The sequence below is a fragment of the Otolemur garnettii genome, unplaced genomic scaffold, assembly GCF_000181295.1.
Source record: "Otolemur garnettii isolate 467f Iridium unplaced genomic scaffold, OtoGar3 scaffold00220, whole genome shotgun sequence".
NCBI lineage: Eukaryota > Metazoa > Chordata > Mammalia > Primates > Galagidae > Otolemur > Otolemur garnettii.
Genome location: NW_003852615.1, coordinates 94,557 through 121,040, shown reverse-complemented (window position 1 = coordinate 121,040; position 26,484 = coordinate 94,557). Strand labels below are relative to the sequence as shown.

The 26,484-nt window shown below is 34.4% G+C and overlaps 1 pseudogene; it reads right to left on the bottom strand.

Annotated features, from left to right (window-relative positions):
* LOC100941943 overlaps window positions 1–23,248 on the bottom strand; it is a 25,546-nt pseudogene extending 2,298 nt beyond the window's left edge.
* Between the last annotated feature and the right edge of the window lie 3,236 nt (window positions 23,249–26,484).

The window sequence follows — 26,484 nt, the reverse complement described above, 5'->3', positions numbered from 1 at the left end:
TTTTTTTTTTTTTTTTTTGCAATTAGGCCAGGGCCAGGATTGAACCTGCCACCCTTGGTATAGGGGGCTGGCACCCTATTCACTGAGCTACAGGTGCCACCCAATAATTGAGAAAGTATAAAAAATCTTGAATTATAATAGTGACTTTACCTATTTTTATTTTTTGTTTTATAGTTTAGTTTTGTTTGTTTGTTTTTACTTTTTAGTTTAGTTAGTGTCCCTACATATTTTGAAGAGCTGTGACTGGTATTTAATAATTTAGGATTATTGGGTCAAATTAATACAGTATCCCTTTATTATTAAGCTATATCTTTTTTCATCTATATATCTCTTATCTAATGTAACATTTCTTGTCTTTAAATATATTTGGAGTAGGTTTGACACCCACAGCACAGTGGTTATGGCTCAGCCACGTACATGGAGGCTGGCGGAACTGGCCCAGACCAGCTAAACAATAATGACAACTGCAACAAAAAATAGCTGGGTGTTGTAGCAGGTGCCTATAGTCCCAGCTACTTGGGAGGCTGAGGCAAGAGAATCTCTTGAGCCCAAGAGTTTGAGGTTGCTGTGAGCTGTGGCAGCCACAACACTCTGCCAAGGACAACATAGTGAGACTCTGTCTCAATAAAAACAAACAAACAGAAAAAACTTACAGGGACTGGGTCAATATACTTGGAGTAATATTAACGTAGCCATTACATCTTTCTTATAATTATTGTTTGCTTGGTATAACTTTCATATTGATTATTTATCCTTTCATTTTTTATTTTGAAAAGAATGTAGGCTTCCAGAAAAGTCATAATCTAATCATGGTACAAAATAATACATCCTTTACCAATTCCCCTAATGTTGAAATCTTACATAACCAAAGTAGAACCATCAAAATAAGAAATTGACATTGTTACAATTTTATTAGCTAAACTATAGACTTTATTTAAATCCCACCACTTTTATCTCTACTGTATTTTTCTGGTTTTAGATCCAATTCCAGATTCTATGTTAAATTTACTTAAAATGCTTGCTTTGTCTTTGTTATGAGATAGCCCCTCAGCCTTCCTTTGCAATGTACAGCTTTGACAACATTGAATTGTTCTGGTCAATTTCTTTTCTTTTTTTTTTTAATTTGAATGTGGCTTAGTTTGTATTTTTCCAACTTTTCTTCATAATTAAATTGAGATTATTCCTTTTTGGCAGAATACAACAGAAGTGATGTGTCCCTTGTAGGACACAAATCAGTGCATATGGTGGCTTTATATCTCATTGCTAGTAGTTAAATTGATGTCTGCTCTGTTGTCTTTATTATAATGTTGCTATTTTGCCCTTTGTAATTAATAAATATCTTTCAGTAAGTACTTTAGAACTATAAAATATTCTATTTTATCCCTAAACTTTCTAATCTTACATTCCATTAGTAGAATTTCCCAGTAAAATTGTTACTGTGTTGTGCATGGTCATTTTTATTTCCATCACTCTTTATACATTTTTGAAATACATTTTTCTTCTATAAGGAAGAACTATCTCAACTCTCCCATTTATTAAAATTTTGTTAATGTCAGGATGGACATAAGAATATTAAATTTATTCCATCAATTATAATCCACTGATATCTGTCTGTCCATCTATTAATCTAGCCAAATTGACAGTCAAATTATTTCTGACCGTGCGGAACTCTTTCAGGTTTACTCTCCTGTAATTTGAACATGCTCTTATCTTTTTGAGCACATCTTTACTTTCAAGTACTATAGAAATTCTATACTCATCTTGTATTTTCCTCTCCTACCCATGGAATCAACCATGAATATTTGTATGTGTGTGTACATATATAAACTCACATATATGTAACACACATGCACACACACACTATAGTATATTCCTATCTATTTGTACTCTATGTATGTATATGTATATAGTTTGAACCCTCAAATTCATACTGATAGCTTTAATTCCATTTCAGCACCACAGGGTTATTCTTTCCTTCCTGCATTCTTTAACTATTTAATTCTTCCTACCTACATTTGCTTATTCATTTAAGCCAGCAATCTGTCCACTTTTTTTTTTTTCATGTCTTACTGTGCTATCTAGTACATCTAAATAGTGTTTCATACAAATGGTAGATGACAGCTTTGTCTTGTTCCTAATCTTAGGAGAAAACAAGTCTTTTACTGTTGAGTATGTTAGTGGTTTTGTTTGTATTTTTTTTCTTTATTAGATGCTCTTTCTAGATTAAAGGAGATCCCTTAGAATCTTATTTTATTAATTTTTTTATCATGAATGGATGCTGAATTTTCTCACATATTACTTCATTTATTGAGAGGATCACTGTGGGGTTTTTTGCTCTGTTAGTATGATGAATTACATTGGTATCCAAATGTTTAATGACCATCCCATACCAGAAATAAACCACACTTGTAAATGATGTGTTATCCCTTCTATATTGTGCTGAATTTCATTTATTTTTTTGCTTAGAATTTTTATGTTATTTTCATGAGTAGTATTTACATGTGATTGTTTTTATTGTAGTGTCTTTGTCTGGGTTTTGGTATTAGAGTCATGCTGAACCATATAAAATGAGTTTCTTCTGGAATATATTTTAGAGATTTGATGTTATTGCTTCAGTACATAATTTGTAGAATTAGACAGTGAAATTATCTATGATTGGAATTTCTTTTGGAAGCTTTATAAAATACATAATCAATTTTTTAATAGACAGTTTACCTCTTTTCTTTATTTTTTCCTTAGTGAATTTCTTTCAGACAACTGTTCCATTTCATTTAAAATTTCAGACTTGTAAAAATAAAGGTTTTTTTTGTCTGCTTGTTTTGATCTTTTTGTTTATATTCTGTTTTTAGTATCTATGGTATTGGTAGTGATGCTCCTTCTTCCTTTTCTATACTGTATGTTATAATTTTTTCAATCTCTTTTATTTTTAGTTAGTAGTGTTAGAAATGTTTCAATTGTCTTTATATTATCAAATATCAGCTTTTGAGTTCATTGCTTTTACATGTATCTGTTATTTTATTCAATATTATTGATTTCTGTTCTGATCTTCAGTATTATCTTCCTTCTGCTTGCTCTAGGTTTAATTCACTCTCCATTACTCTGGGTGCTTAAGCTCAGGTTACTGATTTCTGATCTTTTATTGTAAGCATTTCTTTCCATATTCTTTTTTTTATGAAGTTTTGTTCTAGTTGCACAGTACAAATTTTGCTTTGTTGAATTTTCATTTTCATTTCATTAAAATTATATTTAGGATTTTTTTTTTCAGAAGGTTCTTCTTTGACCCATGGATTATGTTTCAAAAAAAGTTAATATAGCAAACTTTAGAGTACTATCCTTAGAAAGGTCTGCTTACAAGGTTATAGTTGGCTAGTGTCTGGGAACTTTGATTTTGAAGGGATTCCTACTATTTCCCTACTGAGAAGAGTGGTTCACTGTGCCTAAATTGTTTATATCAGTAATGCTGATTATGTTCAATATCTTGTTCAGTGGCAACAACACTTGCTTTCCTTCTGAGAGTCTGGAATTGGTGACCATGCTAGGCAGACCATGGAAGTGTGACCAGCTTCCCAATAGAACCTAGGGCCCTGAATTCCTAATAAGCTTTCCAGGTAAACATTTCTAACAATTTGATGCTGAAGAAAATCAAGCACATTCTACATGACTTCCTGGGAGAGGATTCTGGACTTTAACCCATGCTCCTTTTCCTTTTACTGATTTTGATGAGAATCATTTCAGTGTAAGAAATTATAGCCTTATAGACTCTTATGGCAAATTGACAAACTCAGGATTGTCCTAGGTAGGCCAAACACAGATATTTAGAAGTTTGTTGTTTACCTTGCAAATACTGATTGGATTACCATTTATCTTGCTAGTATTGATTTTAGGTTAATTCCCCCATAGTGTGAGAATAGACTTTGTTTGATTTCTATTTTTCAACATTTTTTTTCTATATTTTTGGATAGTTATACTCTATTGCCCTAGGCTACAGTACGATGGCGTTAGCCTAGCTCACAGCATACTCAGACTCCTGTGCTCCTGCTCAGGCTGATCCTAAACTACTGAGCTCAAGCAATCCTCCCACCTTTGCCTCCCCCAGTGCTGGGATTATAGGAATGAGCCACCACATTCAGCCTATTCTTTTAAATTTGATAGATATTATTTATGGCCTAGAAGTTAGTTTCTAATGTTACGTATTCCATGTGTACTTATAAAAAATGTATATTGAGCTATTGTTGGGTGGAGTATTTTATAAATGTTAAATACATTAAGTTGGCTAATGGTATTGTACAGGTCACGTATATTATTACTGAATTTTTATCTACTTGATCTATCAATTATTCAAAGGTCTTATATCAATTAATTTTTGCTTCATGTATTACAAAGATTTTTATTCCTGATAATATTACTTATTATGAAATCTATAGTCCTTATATTAAAATACTACTTCAGCTTTCCCTGAGATAGTTCTAGAGTGTTACAGTTTTTCTATATTTTTAAATGTCTTTATATTTATATAAATATGCAAATTTATATAATATTTATGTTTAAAGTGCATTTCTTATACACAGCATATATTTGAGTCTTACTTTTTATATAATTTAATTTCTGTTTTTTAATATGTGTTTATGTTTAATGTAATTATTGACATGATTGAATTAAATAAAATCTATCAATTTGTGAGGTCTTTTCTATGTATATGTTTTGTTTGTTTTCTCCTCTTTTTCTGTTTCATTTGGGTTTATTGAACATTTTTTTATGATTCTATTTTGTCTCCATTATTACTTATTCAAATTTCTTTTAAAAATGCTTTAATGATTGCTTTAAACTTAAAATATAGTTCCTTAAATAATTATATTCCACTTTTGAGAAATATTAAATTACCAGGCTATAAACAGAAAATAATTGTTAATATATTTGTACTAGAAAATCATAAATTAGGATTACCTCTTAAAACAATTAGGAAAAAAATTTTAATTAACTTTATTGATTTCAACTTATTCATGTCCACACAATAAAAGAAAGCGATTTTCTAGGAGTAAAGAATTGTCTTTTTTGTTGTTATCGTGATTGAATAAAGTAGCTTTGATTTTCTAGTACCCATGAGATTATGGTCGACTAACATGTGAGCTTTACAATGAGAGTACAACCTCAGACTTTTTGTGGTTCATAAGATATTTCTGCATAGCTTCCTTCTCCCCAGTCATGCCCCCCAAATTCCAGTTGATTCATGGTTACTATCTTTTCATTTAGTTAGCACACCTTTTTCTTCTTGTTTGTTCTTTCTTTCTTGTGTTCCAGAAAATGCCTAAAGAATGGAAGCGGGGCTGATGCTAGGGCAGATCTTCTGTTTGCCATCACTCAGGCTCATAGCTCTTCATTGCCTATTATCTTAGGTCTGAAAATCACCATATCATTGTTTTATTTGTCTTTCTACAGTTTTCTTTCTTTCTTTTTTAATATCAGGAAGATGTTCTAATCCTAATTACTCTTTAATGGTTGGGTATTTTGTTTTTATATTTTTAGTTTTAAATTTTCTTTTCCTTTTTTTTATTTCAAAATAGTAAGGTGGTACAAAAGTTTTTGTTACATGAATAGCTTTTATAATGCTTAATTCAAGGCTATAAATGTGCCCATCACCCAAATAGTATTTCTTGTACCTGTTAGGTAGGTTTTTACCTCTGTTCTTTTTCTCTCTCCTCCTTCTTGATTTCCAATGATTTTTTGCTTCTCTCTGTGTCCATAAATTAGCCACAAATTATTAGAGAATACATGTGTCATTTTTTTTTTACTCCTGTTATATTTCATTTAGGATAATAGTTTCCAGTTCCATCTAAATTGCTACAAAAGACAATAATTCATTTTTTTATGCCTGAGTAGTAATTCATGGTGTGTGTGTGCATGAGAGCTGCAATTAAGTTCACAAACTCATCCTAGAAAAGGTGCTGCATTGTTGAATATCACTATAGTCACCTTTGAGGTACTCTGTTTGGGAAACTATGCACCAACTCCAGCACCTAGTCTATCCTTCAATGTAATTTTGGAAATCTTTTTCAGGAATGGCCATCTGGTGACCATAGTGATAATCAGCAATGAGGAATGTTGCACTTTTTCTAGGATGAGTTCAAGTATTAAATTGTCAGAGTATTGAATTGTCTATACAATGATAGTTCTGATGGCCGTTCTAGAAGAACATTTCAAAATTGCTTTGAAGGGTGGACTAGGCACTGGCATGAACGGCAGAGCCTTCCAAAGCTAGTGTATTGAATGTGACCATAATGATATTAAGCAATGAGGTATGTAGCAATTTTTCCAACATGAGTTTGCAAACTTAATTCTCCAGTATCATGTGTGTGTGCAAGTGCGCGCTTGTGTGTTAATGTACCACATTTTGTTAAACAACTCATCATGCATTGATGGGCACTTGAGTTGATTCCACATCTTTGTGAATTGTGTGGCAATAAAAGTTTGAGTATAAATGTCTTTTTGATAAAATGGCTTCTATTCTTTTGGGTAGATACCCAGTTATAGGATTAGTTATTTGAGAAATCTCTACACTATTTTCCAAAGGGGTTGTACTACTTTGATGTTCCACCAACATCAACTATTGGTTTTGGACATTTTAATAATAGCCACTCTGACAGAGGTAAGGTGATAATAATCTCTTTTTGGCTTTAATCTGCATTTCCCTGATGATTAGTAATGTTGAGATTGTTTTTTATGTTTATTGGTCATTTGTCTCTCTTCTTTTGAAAAGGTCCTGTCATGTCTTCTGCCTACTTTTTTTTTGTTGTTGTTGTTGCAGTTTTTGGCCGGGGACTGGGCTCAAACCCACCACCTTTGGCATATGGCGCTGGCGCCCTACCCCTTGAGCCACAGGTGCCACACTCTTCTGCCTACTTTTAAATGGGATAGTTTTTTTTTCCCTTGCTGATTTGTTTGAGTGGTTTGCAGATTCTTGATATTAGCCCTTTATTGGACAGATAATTTGTGGATTTCTTTTTCTCCCATTCTGTTGGTTATTTTCTTCACTATGCAGAAGCTTTTAAAACAAGTGCTATTTATTTACTTTTGATTGCTGTAATTGCCTTTGAGGTCTTGGTCATAAATTCTTTGCCTAGGCTGATAGTAGAAGAGTTTTCCTATTTTTTCTTCTAGAATTTTTAAGGCTTCTTGCCTTACATTGAAGTCTTATACATTGGTCTTCAAATATAATTGAATTTTATTTAGTTTAAGTTTTTCCTCTTGGTTGCTTTTCTGGGTTAGCCTAGGAGAATGAACTGTTCTTGAATTTTTGATCTAAAAAAAATGCCATTACCATTCCATAATACCAGTTAGAACATTCATACTTTATTTCCACTAACTCCTCTTGACTTCTGCATTATTTTATTTGGCATATATTTTAAATATTTGAAAGTAGTACAATTATTCATTCATTCATCTTTACCTATTTATTGACTTTTCTTGAGAGTCTTTATAACTTCCAATATTTTCATGTGCAAAGTAAGAATGTGAAAAAAAAAATAAGGAAGGAAATGTAGAAGAAAGGATTGGAAGAAGCAAAGCAATAAAGGCATATTCTTCTGATGTTGGTTAGTATAACATGTTTTGCCTAAAAAAATAGAACTGAATCCTAAGCAAAAGCATTGGTGGTAAGAGTTTTATCAAATATTTACTTTGGAGATTGAGAAGAAGTTAAGGAATTTGAAATTGCTAAGGATATGTTAAGAAACCGGAAGTTACGGCAGCATCAATGATTTGGGTTTACTATCAATACCTATTATAAGGTATCATTCCTACAGTTTAGTTAAGTATATGGAAAGATTATGAAAATAGTACAGCTTCACTTGTTTACTATGTGTTAAATGTGATCATGTTAGAGAATACAGATTAGGCTTGATCACCTTTCAAGGAGAATGCAAGGTTCAAGAATGCATATGACGTAAAGAGAAATTGCTCCTTAACCTGTGTATTACTATGAGACTGCTCTCTGGTTTTTAAAGAAGACTGGTGATATGATTTAACATCAATGGAAGAACAGTAGAAAACAAGACAAAATACATCAGTAGAGGTATATCATCAGGATAGTAGGAAATACAAGTAAAAACACCATGTTTGCTTTTCGTCATTTTGTATAATTGAGATTCTTGGCAGTATATTGATTTCTGGCAGTAGATAGAGATGTGATCTCTATGATCTCTATCTATTGATCAATATGATAATGCCAGTCTTAAACAGTTTTATAGCTAGATACATAATGTAATAATATTATGTAATACTAAATAATTATTAATAATTAAGGTAATACTAAATAATTTTATGTGATCCCACAAGTAATTAGAAAAAATGGTTTTGATTTTGATTATATCTTTTACTTAATTGATTTCTTAAATTGGGGATTTAAAACCCAGTTTGTTGGAGTGGCTGTCATTGACTAGATACTTTTAAATCACAAGTGTAAGAGTCATCAGGGAGCATTGCAGACATTCTTCTATTATTACAAGGAAAGGGAGGCATGTATCTTCTGTGTGATAAGGATATTTTTAGTGTGAACTAAAAAAAATACATGAAAAGAAAACAAAGCCCTTTTCCACTATTGTTTTATTTTTAAAATATCCATTATTATCTTTAAAGGACGAATGTCAAAATAATAGTGAAATAGGGGCATTTTAAACAGTTCTCACTACCTATCTATCCTTCAAAGAGAATACACTTGTTGCACAGAAACAAAAATGGACAATTTAACATAACCACATTTCCTTCTGCATAAATTAATCCTTAGAAATAAATTAAGGCCTTGGAAGTAACAAACTCCAGTCTATTGATACTTCTTTTGTAAACTATGGTTGTATTATTAAAGGGAATCTAGGTGAGTGAAATAACTAATTTATTCCTTAATGTATAAATGTTATACCTGAGAATATGAACAGTGATTACTGGAATTGTCTAATTAATGATTTCTTTTTTTTTTTTTTTTATACCTGTGTGGATCAGAATTCTTTATTCTGTCTCAGTTCTCTGCAGTGCTACCTGTGTGATTCTTTTTTTTTCCCTCTCTCTCTCTCTCTCTCTTTCTGTATAATTTATTATTAAAGCAAGGGTTTGGCTTTACCTTTCTTTTTCTTTTTTTTTTTTATTAAATCATAGCTGTGTACATTGATGCATTTATGGGTTTCAGTGTACTGATTTGATATACAATGTGAAATGCTTACATAAATAATTTCTTGTTTTCTGGTTTCCACTAGATATCTTAGCTTGAACAGTTGTATTTTAGCACCCTTCCTAGACTTGAGTTCATACCAGAAATTTGATTTTCTTCTTTTTCTTAAAAATACCATTTACAAAACACACACACAAAAAACCAACACTTTTTATTTTGTCATATGCTTACAATACTTGACAAGGAAAAATAAGAATGGGTAAGAGTGTTAAAACATCTTCAGCTGCATTGAAACGAGTTCTTCTTTGTCACTCAAGTAACCATGACTAATTAAGTATTTTTGGTGTTGGTGATAAATTGAATAGGACTCTACAATACCTAGCCTCTTCTGTTGTCATAACTAACATCTACTCATTATTTGACAATTTCAGTGTAGTCTTAAGTCATACTTTATTCCTGACTGGGCAAAATACTTAAATGATCATAAACCTTGCAGATAAACCACATAATTTCTAAGACATACGTGCTTGAACCAAAAATCACTTTGTGGGCTTTCTCAAATTACTATAAGACAAATGTGTTGTAACATTGTCCTTTGGACTATTATGGCTTAATAGTTTAAATAACAAAAGACCAAAGGGAAATTTTAAGTAGGTCACATTAAAAAATTAAATTTCAAGCTCTAATTAAATATTAATTATTGATTCAGAAAACTCAGTTTGACTCCCTTAATCAAGTATTCCCACTGTAAGAAGTTGAATATCTTCCTGGAAGTAGCTTAGGCAAAAAATTAGGTGTGGACCAGGTGCAGTGATTCACGCCTGTAATCCTAACACTCTGGGAGGCCAAGGCGGGTGGATTGCTTGAGTGCAGGAGTTTGAGACCAGCCTGAGCAAAAGCAAGACTGTCTCTACTAAAATAAAAGTACTGAGGCCAAAGGGTTGCTTGAGCCTGAATTGTTGGTTGCTGTGAGGTATGACGCCAGGGCTCTCTACCCAGAAGGACAGCTTGAAACTCAGTCTCAAAAAAAAAAAAGTTAGGTGTGACTTTTCGCAGAAAGTGAATATGCTTTCATAGTCATTATTTGGATAAAGCTCAGATTAACTGGATGGAAATTTGCATAGATAAGTTTATGAGATTGTACTAAAAATGAACAGGTTTTCCATGCACACTTAAGTACATGTGCCTGTTTTTTATCATCACGATCCCCTGGGCTTTACATTTAGTTTCTTTATCTTTTTGAACCACTTCTTTCCCAGTATAACAAATTGGCTCAAGGCTTGATTTCTATTACCATGAAGGCCATTAGTTGTGTCTGATTTGTAAAACTTCTTGATCATCTCTCGATCTATAAAAAAACAGTGCTGACAGTCCCCCAAGTCAAAACTCCCACTCTGTTATTAACATGACTTACCAGCTGTCCCTGTAATGTTATGGCTGCAAAATGCTCGCTTTCCTAATTTGAGAATGGAAAGATGTTAACTCTTAGTTAAAGCAGTGGAAGTGATCCATGGGGAAAATGTTTTGAAAAGGTTGTTTCTGTCATTGTAATGCTTTCATTACCTTGCAGCTCACTGAAATCCAAATCCTTAAAAATGTTCTACTTCGTGTTTAATCAAATAATGATCAAAGAATAAAATTCTTAGTTGCAGTTTTGATGTTTTGTCAAAATAATCTTTTGCATTGCCTAACTTAATAGTTTTTCTTCCATTGTGAGATGGTGAAACGTCTACAACTGTGTTGGTTTTGAGATCAGTGTCAGTAGCTACCTCTCTGACAAGGCAAAAGTTTTATACTTCCAAAAAGTCAATATAGGATTGATAGATGTTATCTTAAAGTAAAATATGAAAACTTTTTAAAAATATTTTTTCCAGGCTTCAAGGAGACAATGGCGTTATAGAACTTCAAAGATCAGAGAACATTTAACAAGTTGCTTTTTTCTCCAGGTTGATCAACTTCTAAATCAGCGTTAGAGCTTAGTAAACCACCTGGGACTTCTAAGTGTCCTAATTTGTCAGTTACTCTGGTGAAATGGGTCAGGTAAAGGGAAAGAACTACATATTTATTCAGTGTGATTTGGAAATATCAGGTGGAATAAGCTACTAGGATATGCACCTTCTTCTTTCTGGGCATGTTTTAGTTCATTCTGAATGATTTTCGTTAGGTTTTACTCAATGGGTAATAAATATAAAAATAAGGAGGAACATATGGCAATTGAAGTAAATGGTATAAATAAATTAAAGAGGAAATTAAACATTTTATTGCAAGAGAATGTTACACTGAAAATGGATTAAGAAAACAAGGAGTAAGGAAGCAGGTGAAGCTGATTTATCATATGGGCACAGGACCATGGGACAAGTGGCCACTTCCTTCCCTGCAGTTTCTTATGTCTCACTGGAAAAAACCTGTATTTTAGGATAATTATGTACAGTCATGGAAATGATAGCACCTGCATTTTGGCAACTAGACATGCAAATTACTAGTTCTATTCAGGTCATGTAAGCATGAATTGATGAGAGATTTGAGATAGAAAGACTGTCAGCTAGAGGTTGGAAGACCTACTGAACATCGTGAAAGTTAATGAACATATGGAGAGCATACTCTGCAAAGGTCTGAGGGTTCTGAATTCAAAGAAATGTGGAATTTTAGTTCATATTTATAAAAACACAAAGAATTCACACTACAGAGAGCAAGGCATCCTTAGATACCCCAATTTCTTAAATAGGTTATATATATTCTTTAAGTTTCATTTACTGAGTCCAGCATAATCCCAGATTGAAACAGCTGCAAATGGTATATAATTGGGTCAGAATGTTTTGTTGTCAGGATTCTCAGTTGCTTGCATTGGCTTATGAAAAGGTCATTATGAGAAATGGGATCTGAATAGCAAAGAGATTCCAGCTGGTTAGCTATTATTTTAATTATGCAATGGAATCAGCTATTTTCCTGCCAATATCTGCAGTTACTTATGGAAAAGTTATTCAGAGACTGGGAAGATACTCTTTTTGCATCTTCTTTGATTGCTTGCATGTCGCTAATCCATGTTTGTCAACTTTTCTGTATGTTTAAAACTTCTTTTCAAATAATGTTCATGCATATGTTTACCAACAGTATTTATGGGGTTATCATGTACCTGGGACTACAGATTTTCCCTGCCCTTAAGAAATTCACAGTCTATTTTAGGAGATAAAATATAACAGTAATTATAAAGCACAATATGAATCCCTCTGAGCATAAATTTCTAATTCAGATTGTCTATAGTTATTAAAGGCATTTCAGTGTTTAGAATCCTGAAAAATTAAGCTTTTTCTGTTTTATTTTCTGGGTTTTCTTCACCTATAATACTTAAGCTTGCATTTTCTTTTCATCTTCAGAAAGGGAAAAGATGAAAAACAAACCCCAGGCTTTCCCTTAACCCATTTTGCTAAGCTTTGAGGATTGCTCTGTGCATTTCATTAAATTTGCAAATTAACTATAACTTGGTCACATGCATCAACAATTAAAGTATAGGAGTTTTTTAAGGGTTAGATTAAGAATGGCAGGAGAAATTGGTATATTTTATAAATCAATTCAGTAAACAGGTAATTGGCAGGAAAGGTTTATCTCTGGGACTTGAAATTTACGTAACAATTGCTTTGGGAGTGGTGGGCAGAGCAGAAGGTGCTTGTTGCATATGAATATAAAAATATATCAGGTCAGAAAAACTACAAATGGATTGAAAATATTCACAGGAGTTAAGAATTATTACACAATGTTTCCTTGCATTATAGTTCCCTTTCTAAGTCACTCAAGGCAATATGAAGGGATTTATCGCTAAGTTAAATGGAAAAACAGTTAGATGTGCGGATTTTATTTTTTGTCTAAGCATGTGGGTATTAATCTTCAAGGGGGTGGGCACTAGTAAGTGCTATAGATCACAACCACTTCTATTTAATTCCTGTTAATTTAATTTTATTTTCAGAGCTGCTTTTTCACAGATTTTTTAGAAATACATGGCTATGTGGGAGAGGACAGAACATCTCAGCTATAACATTAAACACAGGCATATACATTCCCAGAACTCACAAAATACAAAAATGTGCTGAAGCAGCTGGAGTGTTCTTTTTTCTGATAACTAGTTAGAAGGAAGGAGGATGAGTAAAACTGGCGGTTGCACGGTCCCAGCAAGAACAGAGCAACTCATGCAAAGAATTTATAGTGAGTGGGTTTGAGAGTGACATGTACAATCATATTTTGCCTCTATTGACAGTACGATAGATTCCCCCAAATGTGAAGTTTGATTGCTCCTCATAAGACATTTCATACTTAGCAAAATGTATGTGTGCTCCGGCCTACTCCAGCACCATTGGAGAAATGTGGGTAAATACTGAGTGTTAATTTGATATGCCACTTTGGCATAGCTAGTTTGGTTTTATGGTTTGCTAAATCAGTGTCTGGTAAAAAGAAACACAACAATAAAATCCTCTTCTTTTCCTTGGCGCAAATTAGCCCATTAATGTATCCAATAGAAGTTCAGAAAAATAGATACTAGATTCTGAAATTTAATTACTTGCGTTAGGTCTCATAAGCATTGGCGAAAGATTTAACATCAACAACAAAAAAATGAAAGTGACTCAAGGGTTTTGGTTTTATTTAGGAATAAATAAGATTTTGATGTTACCAATCCACTTCAATTAGTTTTAAATAATTTAAATTCTTATTAACCATCTCAACTCTGGGAATTTGCTTAAATTATAAATGAAGCATTTATCCAGTGTGCATTTTTGTATAAGGAGGGAGCTGGCTCACTGAGCCTGCATATTCCACTGTACCTTCAAATGGAACAATCATGGCAACTCAGAATGCATGTACCATTCAAACACCATGGAATTTAGGAACGTTAATCAATAATTTGCCAACTCTGAAAAGCCTGAGGTTCTGGAAAAAAATGTATGAGATATAAAAAATTAAGGTTAGCTTCACCTTCCACAAGTGAACCAAAAATACAGAAACAAATAAAGAAGGGGAAAAACCAGATTGTTTATTCTAAATTTTCACTAGGAAATGTCTAATTGAAGGGTAGAATTTTAAGGAATAGAACTTAACTGGGGTAGGAAATGGAAGGTAACTGGTAACTATACCATGGAATGTGAACTCTACATTGTGGACAAATACACAGATGTATACAAGTAATGCCTTCTGGAATTATACTTCCTCATGTAATGTTTCAGACATATTAAGAGGAAGCATTATAAATAATTTTTAAATGTACAGGAATAAAATTATCCTACATACAGTTAAATAACTGCATTAATGTGTTAGATGCAATGCATTCTCAATGCAGCAAAGTTATGTTAGATAAATTATTGCAAATAATAACAATAGAGCCAGTAGGTCAAAGTTCTATCAATCATATATTTGTTGTTTATATTACTAATATGTCTATATCTAAACATTGGCAGATGATAAAATATAAAAAGAAAAATATATTGTCCCACCCAAAATGCATTTTTCATGCAGTTAAAACTGAAATGAACTCAAATGCAGAAAGCAAATAGGATTGAAACCTTGAAACTGGCTTGGCGCCTATGGCTCAAGTGGCTAAGGCACCAGCCACATACACCTAAGGTGGTGGGTTCGAATCCAGCTCGGGCCCACCAAACAACAATGATGGCTGTAACCAAAAAATAGCTGGGCATTGCGGCAGGTGCCTGTGGTCCCAGCTACTTGGGAGGCAGAGGCAGGAGACTCGCTTAAGCCCAGGAGTTGGAGGTTGCTGTGAGCTGTGGTGTCACAGCATTCTACCCAGGGGGACAGCTTAAGGCTATGTCTCAAAAAAGAAAGAAAGAAAGAAAGAAACCTTGAAACTACTATGTCTCATCAAGATACAGAGCCTGGGTGGCTTAGAGTCTACTCCATTTGAAGCAGTTCATGGTTAAGTTACTTCTTGAATTGAAGATTTGAGCATAAGCAATGGACTAATTTTATAATTTTAAATGTCTGTATCTTTTCTGGTTTTGTTTCTGTTGACTATATTGATTGTTTTCTTGACTATGAATCCTCTTGCTTCTTTTTGTGCCTCATTTCTCTTTTGGCACCCCAAATAGTGTGTGTGTGTATCGATCTATCTATCTATAAAATAGTAGAAATTGAAGTAAATAACATGTATCTAAAGACAACTAAATGTCTCATCTTCAGTCAGACCACTTGCGTGGGGTGACTGGCTCAGTCTAATTTTTAGTTTGGCTTTACCTACGATTTGTTACAACTTTAGTTAGAGTTCACAACCCTTTAAAACATTTTAAAGAGAGGATTAGAACATTTTCTTAGGCGGGACTTAGAATACGATATAAACTTTATGGCCTGGCTGTCAGTTTAGTGGTTTTTGAGGAATGCTCTGCCTTTGCCTTTCTAAATCTTAGAAGACCTCCCTGCAATCTATTTCCCTGCTCCTAGCCTTTCAGTGGATAAGGCCACGCTTTGACCAACGTGAGAAATAGTAGGCTAGACTTCCTGCTAGGCCCCAGCCTTCAGCAGCTGCTACATGGTACTGGGGAAGACACTGCCTACACCAGGAGAAACATCTCCCAACACTTCTGCCCAGAAGTGTTCTATTCTTTTAAAATGTTCCATTTTTTTTTTCAACACCACGCTCACCTGTTGGAGCCAGTTTCTAGACTTGGCAGGCTCACTCCTTGCCTTTGGTGAAGACAGTGAGATGGAGGGGCAGGGTTATGTGGATGGTGTAGGAAGACTCACTCCTTTCTCAGTTCTTCAGGATTCAATTCTATCACATCAAAAACTTTTTGAAAACTTTATCTGGATTCTACTTACTCAAATTTCTGGAATATTTCCCCTGTGTCTGCTGTTCTGGCAAGGATGAAATTAGACACAGGTCTCTCTTCTCTTCTAAAGGGCTCTGCACTTTCTGTAATTTAATGCATTTAGCTTTCTTTGCATTCTCAGCAGTCTCCTGCGGTGCTGTCCATTACAGTATCCACTAGCTACTTGGGACTATATATATTTAAATTACTTGAATTTAAATAACATTAAAATTCAGATCCTTAGTTGTGCAGTCCACCTTTCTACTGCTAAATAACCGCTTGTGACTAAGGATTATTCTCTTGAACAGGGTAGATACAGAACATTTCCATTATCACAGAAAGCCATATTGTATAGCACTGCTCTGATGGATTAAAAACAAAGATTTTGCTGATTATCCAGTCTCTTAATGATATTTTAATGATATTTCTGTCATAATCAGAATTTTCTCACTGCATTCTTATTAGAGTTTTCCTTTTCTGAGTGTATAGATAGATAGGCATATTCACCTGCATCTTGTTCTATCTTTTAACTTTTTGTTTTTTATTTTTTACATTTAGTACTGTATTGCAGTTAACATATAATCTGAATGCAATAATTTGGGTCTCTTGTATTTTTATTATTCTAAAACAGGTATCTCAACACAGTGGACTATATAGTCCTTATTTTCCTTTGGGTTTCAAGCCACTGTATTACATCCTAAATTTTTATCATTAGGACCTAATTATTGCCATTTGGGTTGTCTTTCTTTTTTTTTTTTTCAATAACACACTTACCTGATGGAGCCTCCATAATTTTAACAATTATTTATTTGATTTGTTTTTTCCTTTAAAAAAATGTGAGTCACTCTCTGGAGCCTCATGTCCTTTGCAATACAAATACATGAGCAAAAGAACAAGTAACTGGATTGTTTCAAAAATTACTACCTTGATAAAATAACTTAAAAATAAAATTGTATTTTAACCTTTATTTCCTATATGTTTTATACCTCACTTATTCATATTTCTAGTGAATTATTTACTTAAGATTTTGTATATTCATTTGAATATTCAATGTATGTTCATTTTATATATTCATTGAGGTTATTCATTGTAATTTTTAACTGGCTATTTTTAAGAACGATCCTTCTTTATTTTTACATATTTACTTTGTACCCATACGATTTGTAAATTTGGTTTTTTTCTTTGGTTTGAATTTTTTTTTTTTTGTTGGTAAAAAGTCATATAATTAATTCACACTAAGAGCTGACTTTTTTTCATACTCCTGATACTCTGTCTTCTATTCAGTATATGTTTGTATTGACCAGAGCATCTACTATAGCATTAAATACTAATGGTGATAGTAATCATTTCCTGTTTATCTCATGTTAATTAGAAGCCATCTGGACATCGCCATCAAGTATGATATTGACTTTTTTTTTTAAAGTGTCATTACAAAGAAAAAAATTCTGTTTTACTGCAGGCAAAAATTTTATTGAAACTGTTGACTATTATCAAAAACTATTCATAATTTATTTAGTACAGCACAAGAACTTCAAAACACATTGGTTTAAAACAAAACCAAAACTATTTTGTTGTTTTTCATAGATACAACCCAGGTGGGCTGTTCTTTTGTTTCATATCATCATGGCAGTGGGAATCACTAGTATGGCAGCATTCAGTGGCACCTTAGATCTGTTGGAAGTTTCTAGAAGGCTTTGCTCACATGTAGGAGACTGTTCCTTCCTGGACAATGGGATATGAAGTTAGCTTGGGGTCTTTCATAGTAGGGTGATCTCAGGATTGTTGGACTTTTTGCACGTTGGCTGAATTCCAACAGAGAGAAAGCAAATACAGTAAGTCCAGTTTTCTTAAAGATTAGGCCCAGAACTGGCAGAGCAACATTCTGCCTCGTTCATTAAAACAATTGATAAAGGAAAGCAATAGTTAAGAAGGAGGAAATAAGTTTTGCCTTTTGATGTGGAAAAAGCTTGAATAAAGTTATATCAGATGGTTAGTAAAACTGTGGTTTGTGTAAAGCTGCTTGCCTTGGCAGAAAAGGGGACAAGTAGAAAGTCTTCTAGTAAAGACAGGCGCTGTATTGTTAGTTTAATGATTCAGTGTTTCAGCCGGGTGCAATAGCTTATGTTTACAATCCCAGCACTTTGAGGAAGCTGAGGTAGAAGATTGCTTGCACCTGGGAATTTGAGACCAGTCTGGGCAAAGACAGTATCTTTAATGTGAAGATACTGTCTTCACATTAAATTAAAATTTAGCCAGACATGGTAGCATATACCTCAAGTCCTAGCTACTTGAAAGGCTAAGGCAGGAGACCAAAGAAATCAAGGTTATATGACTGTGCCACTGTACTCCACCCTAGATAGTATAGTGAGATTCTACCTCCAAAACAAAACAAAACAAAAAAACAATTAAGAAAATCTATCTTTCTAGATTAGCTAAAAATGGTACCCAGTTTAGGACTGAAGACCAGGTGCCAGGTGAAGCAACCTCAAAACTACTCTAGATGAGAACACTGGAATAGAGAAAATGTATAATAAAATTAATGAATCAACATATATTTGCAAATCCTTAATTCTGAAGAAAAAAGTTACATTGGCAGAAAGAATCATTTAAAGATAGAAAGTGCTCTTCAAATGCCAAGAAATAAAGTAAGTTAGTAGGAAAATAAGCAGTGTATGTGTTAACAATTCAGAGAAGAACAAATCAAAGCAACCAAAAAATACTGTGAAGCTATTCTAGAAGATAGGATGATGTAAGTTAAATTATCAAAGAGTAACACCCACAAGACAGCAAAAATGTGTGCTTTTGAGTAAAGATGAGGGAAAATAGCAGTTTTATATACTTCAAAAAATGATGTAAATTGCCAGAATATTTTTAGAAAACAATCTGGAAGCATCTACTAAGTTTAAAAACAAAAATAAAAACAAAAATACCCAAAGATGCATGCAGATTTTTGACACAGAAATTCTACTCCAGGAAATCAATTACATAGAAATGAAATGACATGTAGATTTGAATATATATGCAGAGATTTATATTGAAAGCCTATACATAGTGGTAAAAAGTTTTAAATAATAACTAGAAACAGAATGAATGTAGACCAGAAGGACAATGATCGAACATATTATGTCTGATGAATACTGTGGAATATTATTTTAATTACTTTATGTTAAAATAATGTATGATGCTGTAAAAGTTGACTTGAAGGAATGTGCTTAATAAGAGTAGTTTGTAGTGTATGATCCTGTATGGTTATTAACAAGTTGAAAATTGTGCAGTTTTATGTGTATTTTCATTATTGCATAAATATACATAAAATTACAGTTGATACGTGGCAGCATTTTAAGAAATTTACCAAGGGTACCTGTAGGTGCGGGAAGAAATTAAGAGAAAGAATGTTGCAGAGGGAAAGAGAAGGAAAAAATTCCACACTGAAGAGTTTATGTGGTGTAAACACTTTCATTCTAATTCTAAGTGTGGATAAATGTATAAAGAAGTTATAATAAGCATAGGTGGACACACACACAGTCTCTCAGAAATTTATGCAATATATCCAAGTGAAAAACAGAAGTTTGTAGTCATACATTCATCAAAACAAATACATAAATAAGAAAGATTTAAAAAAAACAAAGCTAGGCATCTCACAACTGTAAAGTATCTCCCTATAAGAAGCTAAATACCAACAAAGAACAAAATAAACAAAACACAATCAACCAATCAACTAATTAAACAAAAAAGAAAAGAAAAGGTGTATCTCTCAGCATATAAAAATATACAAAATGTTATAAGTTAATATGATAATTTTAGGTCCCAAAATGTTATAAAGAGGGATTAAAATTGACATACTTAGTAAAAAATGAATTTTAAAACTTGAGTACATTATTTGAAATATCTAAATAAATGTTTGATCATATACAATGAATTTTTGCTAAAAACATTATAAATTTATTCTCATTACTACTTATCTTCAAAAGACAGTGAATTTAGACAATATTTATAGGTGAATTTTATTAAATCTTTAAGAAAAATATTACATCTCATACAATAATTGATTAGTAAAAAATAGTTATCACTTAAAATTTTTTATAAGATTAGTATATTACTGGTACTATTGGACATTGAAAAAAGAAATTACATATGGAAACTGACTTGTGAATATATGAGAAACTCTTAAGTAAAATTAGATATTTGAATCTATTGGTATTACAAACTTGTGTGTACATACATACATACTGTTATACATCGAGAAGGATGTGTGCAAGAAATTAAAAAATAATTGAAACCAGAATTATCGATTAATATAATTATCAACCAATATATATCTTTTTAGAAATCTAAAGATGAAAATAAGCATCTCAAATTTACAGGTTCTTCTACCCATAAACTTACAAGAAAGATACATTTTTGCTTTATGTTAGTGAAAAATTAGAAACAGTTGAAGCATTCAAAATTAGAAAAATGGATAAATAAAATTTTACATATTAATGTAACAAATTAACAAGTATGTGATAGACAAAATGAATGAATTAGCACTACCTTTTAATAAATTTGGCAATCATTTAAGAAAAAAAGGAAATGCAAATTATAACTAGAATGAGATATTGCTTATGCAACACAGTGACTAGGGTTAAAGAAGTCTTATCATATCAAATGCTGGCAAAAGTGAGAGACACTGTGCTTCTCACATGTTGTTAATGAAGCTATAAAGTGCTTTTACTTCTTTGTAAAATTGTTAGGTGATGTCTATTACATTTAGAAACTTAGTATTTTATGGCCCAGAGATTCTACTCCTCTGCATTTATTTTTTTTTCCCTTTTACATGATTTTATTTGTGTACAATGTTCTAAAAACACTCCTTCATTTGTACATAAGCTTTTACCCTTCCTTTTAAAATTGATTTATAACAACTGGTTTCCTGATTTTTTAAAATTTCCTTTTCTCTGAAATCTGCCATGATTAAAAAACAAACAAATGAACAAAAAAAAGAAATAAAAATGTTGTGACCAGAGGACAGGGTGGAGAAAAAAACAAAAATAAAATAAACATCAAATGTGAAAATTCTCAGAGATAAGGCATTTATAAACACAAACATTGTTACAACAAAGATGACCAGAATGAGTGTGAGTGTGTGTGGGTGTGTATATGTGTGTGTGTATTTATATATGAATCCATGTCCAGCATCTGACTGTGAAACCTAGGGGACTGGTGTTTGCCCTGAACTCTCCCTTCTCTGCCACACCCCTTTTTTGGGGGATTCATAGAGAAGACAAAACTCTCACAGCTCCTTGGGTATTGGGTTGGGATGACTGAGATTACAGGGTCTTGGCTGGCAGAGAAGGGAAGGGAGTGGCTCCAAGGAAAATCATAACTCACACTTTTCAGCCACTCTGACCACCTTGAGGATCTCTGGCCCCTGAGGGATCACATGTCTGCCCTCCTTTCTCCAACTCTGGGTGGGAAAACTCTTCTTCCTTGATAAGCCTTGGCCCTATTTCCTTGGGCCTTAGGCACAGCTTTCCTTCATAAGAACCATCCTTATTTCAACTTCTCTTCAAAAGGAACATCAGCCCTCCTGATTGGCAAGGGAATACTGAGACGATGGTGTCATTTAGCAGCCTCCTCTCCCCAGCAAAGCTCTTTAAATTGGGGGTTGGTTCTTAAGGGAAGGATTTCCTATGACCTCACAGAAACTTGTTCCCTACACTTACCTTACACATGTGGGGCTTGATGGTCACCAGGTGCATCTTGGAATGAATATGGGTGTGCTGCTGAAGGTGGGCGTGGTGGTAGAATGATTTCTCACAGAAGGTGTAACTGTAGGGCTTAGCCTCTGAGTGTATATGGATGTGCTGGGCCAGGGAGGAGCTGTTGGCGATGGTCTTGGAAGAATGTAGTCACTAGTACAGCTTGGTCTCAGTGTGTGACTTGGAGTAGATATGCATCTCAGACTTTGAGTAGAATGTCAGTGAGCACATCTGGTACCTGTAGGTCTTGCCATCTTTCTGATGGTCATCATTATCCTCAGGAGAGAGAACAAAGGGGTCATTTATTTCAGGCAGCCCTGAGTCCAACATCTGCTCTTCTTTCAACTGGTGGAGGAGGGTAGAGAGCAAAGCTCAGGAGCCATGCTATCACCTCCACCACCACCTCTGCCTCCTTCCTGTGTTAGAGTTAATGGTACCTCCTTGGAGAGGTCAGGGACCACCTGCAGGACTTGTGAGCCAGGGAGAGGAGCTGAGACAATCATAGGAGCTGAAATGGGAAAGGTCTGAACTGATGAGGGTGTGGGCACAAGAGAGCCTGAGGGGGACATGATTGTCAAACCTGGACCAGCAGTTATCAATCCTGTGGACAGCACAGGGACCACCGAGATATTCTGGTGAGGGAAGCCTGGATTCTTTGTCCATACTGATGCCTGAGTGCAGGGTGAATGGGGAACAAAGACCCCATTCTTGGCAAGGGAAAACACCCCCAGAAAAGGGGAAAAACAGAGAAATAAGCTGAGTGAGGCAGAATAAAAACAGTTTAGCTAGCTTACTTTTACACTAATAGTTAAATTACTTGTCTGGGCAATTTCTGCTTTTATTGAAAGCCTTGCATTTACACAAGGGATACAGCTTGCAAACCTTCTTGCTGGGTCTGTAAATACTCTGAAGAGCAATGGCTGTAGCAGAAGCTGTGTGCAAGGCCTGGGAAAAAACATTAACCAGGCCAACGCCTGCCCAGTCAACAGTCAAAGAAAATACCCATTGTGGGGATTTGTATAATGGCCAGGGCAGAGATTGAGGGAACAGCTTTAACCCTGAGATATGGGTAGAAGGGCTTGTACCCTAAGCATGGAGGGAAATACTTGCAGGTGGAGATAGGGGGAAAATTCCTCTTTTCCACCAATTCTTCAGAGGAGGTCTGACACTGTCATGTCTGCTCCACAGAAAAACTAGAGGGGTCTAACCTCCCCCAAGGGATGTGTATGGGGGACCACAGACAGGAGGCTGCCCCCACACAAGGCTCAGGTTTTGGCTTTCTCAAGGCTGCTCAGATCCTTAAAGTTAACGATTATATAGATAGGGTTCCACAGGTCTTAAAGGACCCTGCCTTGGGGAAGAACCCCAGCACCTGAGGGCAGGGGCTCTGAGGCAGGCACTGTCAGCAAGGTGGGGCTGCCTACCGCCTTTCTCTGGCAACAGCTGATCCTTCATCTTATTGATGAACCTTGTGTTCTCAAATTGTACTGAAACTGTGGGAATAGAAGACCAGAAGTACAGGTTATAATTAAGTGAGATTCTTCCATTCTCCCTCTCTCTCCTCCACCTGTCATCTTACTCCTCCTTTTCCAGGCTCCTGAACTCTCCAGTGGTGACAGCTGCTCCAGAGCCTCAGACAGAGCACTTGCTGGAAGTGGTGCTACAGCTGGTGCACCCGACAAGCCCACTTCTTCCATACCACCGCCACAGGCTCAGAGGAGAGCTCTGCAGATAGAAGGTGAGAGTGCCAGAAACAAAAAGGGGTGGAGGGAGGGAAATAGCAATGTGGGTGGGTGGGGGGCCAGTAATGGAGAAAGACACCAGGGCAAAAGTTATATAGAGCTCTTAGTATGCTGCTTGAAATATTGTAACACTTCATAAAATGATAGCTGTTAATCTGATGGTTGAAAGCAGTTATAATCACATTTAAAATGGTTATTAGTAACTTCCATGTACTATATATATAAATGTATAAACTTAACTTGAAAAATGCAAAATTCAACTTTTTTCCCAAATCATATGCTCATTATTAATTAATTAATTTATTTATTTACTATTTGAAATTTCATCAAGTCATCCAAACCAAGATAATGTCTGAGGACTTCTCCATTTCCCTTACCTGACAGTCATCAGTCCTATGCATCCATTCATTCAGTGGAATATATGCAGAGAGGGACCGACATTACAAGTATTCCATGTTCCCCTTCCCCATCATGGATAGACCACACAACTTCAGAACATATTGACAAAATAATATGTTTTATTTTATTTTAGAAAATATTTTTCAAGGTTTGCTTTATGTTTAACCCTGCTAAGATATATACTTTTTAATTTCAAAAAATGTTACATATCTTTGATACATATCTTCATTCAGGGCTACAGATGTGATCATCCCCAAAATGTATTCATTGTTCCTGTTAGGTGGGTTTTTACCCCACCCCTCTCAGTTTTAAGGCAGCTCACTATGACAAAAGGAGTATGTAGAATATATGTCAGGAGAAACTTTGAGAAATTAAGAATTACTCTAGTGGTTCAGAATAGTAAGCAATGTATTAGGTTAAAATATTTGAGGGAGGTATAGTTAAGTCAGAGGACATAAATTGGCCAAGCTATGGACAAGACTTGGATCAGAGAAACTTGTGTCTTATACATAAAATTGATTTAATTATTCCCCAACTTGTTATTGAATACTTACCATGCTAAAAGCCAAAGAATAATAGTGTCTCACTTGAGAGAATCTTGCTGAATGTTAGGACTTAAGGTCTGTACTTACAAAACTATGTGAGAAAAAGTAAATTATTTACTAATGTTTTAAATTTAAACTCGGCAGACAGCCATTGAGTTAGTGCCTAAAATAGTCCTGCATGTATTATGATGTTGAAAATAGCTTTAAAGAACAGGCATGATAGCTCACGGCTGTAATCCTAGGACTCTGAGAAGCTGTGGCAGGAGGTTCACTTAAGCTCAGGAATTAGAGAGCAGCCTGAGCAAGAATGACCCCATTGGTGGTGCCTGCCTATAATGCCAGCTATTCGGAGGCTGAGGCAGGATTGCTTGAGCCCAGGAACTGGAGGTTGCAGTGAGCTATGACCGTGCCACTGCACTCTACCTGGGGTAATAGATCTAGACGCTGTACAAAAAAAGAGACAAAGAAGAAATAAAAAAGAAAGGAAAAGAAAGAAAATTAGCTTTTAGTGGAGAGAAAAAGTCTGTACCATTCATTATTTAAAATCAAAAATTTCCATTAATATCTTAAATGTATTCCCTGGCATATTTACAAGAAATGTCAATATTTTGATGTATCCCAACTATGGTGGGATGGATTGAGAAAGGTTCTGCAATACCCTTCCTCTGCCTTTCCTACATGAGGGTTTGATGATGTTCTGTATAGATCTACAGTCTTCTCCCTGATATTTGTGATTCCTCAGAGTCTCAAAAGAATCCTGAAGACTTTACAGAAATATTGTTTTCTTGTAATTACCCTAGCTCTTTCATTGCTGTACACAACTTTCCATAGTCAGGTTATCCTTCAGGAAGACGAATTATTTCTGCATAGAACCATCTTTCTGAATAAATCTGTCTCATTTTCCTATTTCAGGCTTATTTCCAGCTGACCAGATGCATTTAGTTAAGCACATTTATATAACCTAATGCAGCCTTGCAAAAACATTTTCAGTTATAATTACATCTCAGAATCATATTAAATTCATAGGACTTGCAGAGTCTCAAACTGAATTATTCAGATATTTTCCCCATCTATATGTGCTTACATATTTACATTTACACATTTAGTTTTGTGTTCCCTCATTAGCCCCTATCTCTGAAAGAATATGTTATGGTCCTCCCGCCCATACTCATCAATACGCTGTCTGTGCCAGCACTAGACTTTCTTCTCCTTTACTTCTATAGATTTAGTGGGTAAAAGTGCAGTTTTGTTTGATGACTATATTGTATAATAGTGAGATCTGAGCTTTTTTGTGTACCTATCACCCAAATTGGGTGCATTTTACACAACTGGTAACTTTTCATCCCTCACACTCCTCTCACTCACCCATCTTTGGCATCTTCAATGTCTGTAATTCCACTCTGTATGACCATGCATACCCGTAGCGATTTTTAACTGTGTTCAGCCATTCACTTTTGGAGTTGATTGTATAAGAAATCCGCAAAGTTATCAAGAACGATGTCTTCCGAGTTATTGTCCTCCCAAATCCCAGATGAGTGCTATTTCAACCCTGTTAACTGCTAAGACCTACAGACATGCGACGTTATAGAATCACACACTTAGTGTCTACATCACAGTTAACATTTGTGTCCTCTGTGATTTTTTTTATCAATTCTCACATTATTGCCACTTTTCAAGTACAAGAACCAAGTTGAACAGTTCCCCTTTACTCTCCATTGTGTTTAACACAAATTTGGTGTTATTTCCTTCAAGATGAATCCATGTTCCCTTTGTTATACTCAAGTTAATTTTCTAATGTGGTGTTGAAGGCTTTTTATGATTTGTTTCTGCTGATTTATTTGGCATTAAGTCTCACCTTTCAATTCTGCAGCAATTTGATTAAAATTACTTTTCTTTCCTTATACTTGTCATTTCCTCTCTCCACATGGCCTTTGTGCATGCCATTCCTTCTGACTGAAGCATTCTTCATCAATTGGATTCCCACCTTTTCTTGGTGGAATTTATTTCATAACACTGGGAGCCATTTTCTGAAAGTACCATAGTCAGCTGTTCTTTAATACTGACCATAGTCAGCTGTTCTTTAATACTGAAATTAAT